Consider the following 2,815-nt stretch of genomic DNA (forward strand, 5'->3'; position numbering starts at 1 on the left):
TTTATTGTGTACCTACTATATGGCAAACATTGGTCTATGCCAGTCCTGGTCTAAGACTTCAGGGATATTACAGTTTTCGTGCAGGCACATGATCAGAAACGGTTAACAAACATTACACAAACAAATGTTAAATTGCAACTGTTACAAACATTATAAAGGAAAGCACCAATTTCTTTATGAATGAGGGGAATTTGGCTCATACAGAGAGGTCAGGGAAAGATTCTCCAGGAGCTAATGTTGAGAAGCAATGTGAAGGGAGATCCAACATGGCGGCGGGCGCGGAGAGATCAAATCTCTGACTCCTTCAGCTGCGTGGGCATAGGGAGTCGTAAACTGTCTAAATGCTGTTTGCTCAGGATCACTAGGTAATGCAGAGCTGACGTGGATCTGGGGCAAACAGTCCGGGCCTCTCAGAACACACACCGAGCTAGGATCAGCTGCATTCAAGCTCTCGTTCTCCTGCTTCTCGCAGCCAAACCGCTATGACTCAGCACTAACGATCCCGCCAAAACAACTGGTCAGCCCTTCTGATCCTACGGAAGTAAATGCCAACCGAGCCTACATAGGCAGTGGCCACAGGATTGAAACGGGGCTTGGGAGAGACAGTCAGGACCCACCCATTGCATTGGTCACCCGGCAAAGGGAAACGAACTGTCACCATTTGCATGGGATACCACCATGACAGAGAACTGACGTCACCAAAACTCGGTGGAGGAGATAAATTCATTGAAACTAGCGGCAACAGGTGTGTAATCCCCTAGCCTTCCCTCTCCACACAGCGGGGAAACCTTAAGGGCCTCTCCCCCCTCCCAGCTCTCCCATGAGCGCGATAGCCAGACCGAGGGAATCAGGAGTGGCGCGGGACTCGTGGCGCAGAACTCCCGGCTACCGCTCCCACCAGTGCTGACAACTGAGGTCCCTTGCACCAGCTACCGGGGGCGTGGCTACCAGAGGGCAAATTCTCTGGGGGTTCTCAGCCCCAAGCTCTACAAACTTAGGGTCCGAGGGAATGGCAAACAGGGAGAGTGTGCCCAGGCATTCATGAAAACAGAGCTCCCAGGAGCAGCAGACCTGGCGTGTAGCCAATATTGTGGTGACCGTCACCAGTGAGCAGGGCCTGGCTTGAGGAAAAGAGGGGAAGTGTCTAGACACAAGAGAAGGCCGTAGGCACCCAGGATTGGAGACCCCTGCAGTCTGGGAGGAAGAGCTGCTGCACAGTGATTGGTTCCCGCCTATTGAGAGGAGAAGCTTGGCCCAGTGGGCACACCTCCACCTACTGGAAGAGAAGTTAATCAAACTCTAAGACTGCATTTATCATTTTTTTTTTAATTTGGGGTTTTTTTCTTTTTCATGTTTTTGTTGTGTAAATATTTTTTTTAATTTTTTTAAAATTTTTTATTATTTTTTTTTAATTTTAATTTTAATTTTTTATTATTATTTGTCTTTTCATTTCTTTCCAATTCTCTTATTCCCCCTTCCTTGAATTCTATCTGCTTACTCTCATTCTCTTTAGTGACTTCTTCCCTTCCCTTCTAATACCTTTCCTCCCAAGCATCAAATAAATTTATAGGAGTAAACAGTAACTCAGCAGTCAAACAGAACAAGAAGTAACATGAGCAGCATGAAAAAGCAAGGAAGAAAAGGAGTACAAACAATGCAGGACAGCCTAAATATTCAGGAGGACCTACAGCCATCAGAAAAATGGTCATATAAAGAACTCAAGGAACACCTTAGACAGATGGAATGGAACCTTAAAGAGGATACGAGACAGCAAATTCAAACAGTTAAAGAACACATTGAAAATGAATTATATAAACAGAAAAAGAAGAAGTTAAGCATCTTTATCAGGAGATAGAGATTATAAAAAAATCAAACAATAATTCTAGAAATGAAAGAAACTATAAACCAAATTAAAAACTCAAATGAGAGTATCACTAACAGAGTGGAGCAAGTAGAAGCCAGAACGTCAGATAATGAAGACAAAATATTTCATCTTGAAAAGAGTCTAGCCAACTCAGAAAGGCTGGTTAAAAATCACAAGAAAGGGGGGATCCAACATGGCCGCCGGCGAGGAAGCAGCGATTCCAATGTCTCCACATTAACGGGATCAGAAAGACCCATTGGAACAGCTGCAGTCTACCTACTGAGGAACTTCTAGCAAAATTCCGTTAAGAGGGGACCTGCCGGGAATTGGTATGTTTATTAGAAGTGTCAGTTTGTCCCAGACAAGTGGATCTTGGCCGGCCACGCGGGTGCAGAGGTCCAGTCCCGCAGCCACCAGCTGCTTCTGCAAGCGGCCGGCGGCCCAGAGCGGCGTGGCCCACCCAAACCTGCAGACGGCACCCGCCATCCCGCTGTCCCGGCTCTCCCGGGAGGCCCTGCTCTCGCTCTACGAATGGCCACCCCGCCTGCCAGGCTCTTAGCCACGCGGCCACAGATGCCCGGCTCTACAGGCAGCCCCCTGGCGGGTGCAGAGGTACAATCCCGCGGCCACCAGCCGCTTCTGCAAGTGGCCGGCGGCCCGGAGCGGTGCGGCCCGCCCGAACCGGCAGACGGCACCCGCCATCCCGGCCCTCCCGGGAGGCCCCGCTCTCACTCAGTGAAGGGCCACCCCGCCCGCCCGCCCGGATCTTAGCCACGCGGCCGCAGCTGCCCGGCTCTACAGGCATCCCCCAGCGGCCCAGCGCAGCGAGAAGTGTCCCCCCGGCCCAGCAGACAGCCCGTGCCCTCCCGGCTCTACTAACAGCCCCACCCACCCGGCGAACGGCTCCCCCCCCCGAGACAGCGTGAAGGGAATCTAACCAACCCTTTACAA

This window comes from Spermophilus citellus (assembly GCF_964194105.1).
Source record: "Spermophilus citellus genome assembly, chromosome: X".
NCBI classification, from domain to species: domain Eukaryota; kingdom Metazoa; phylum Chordata; class Mammalia; order Rodentia; family Sciuridae; genus Spermophilus; species Spermophilus citellus.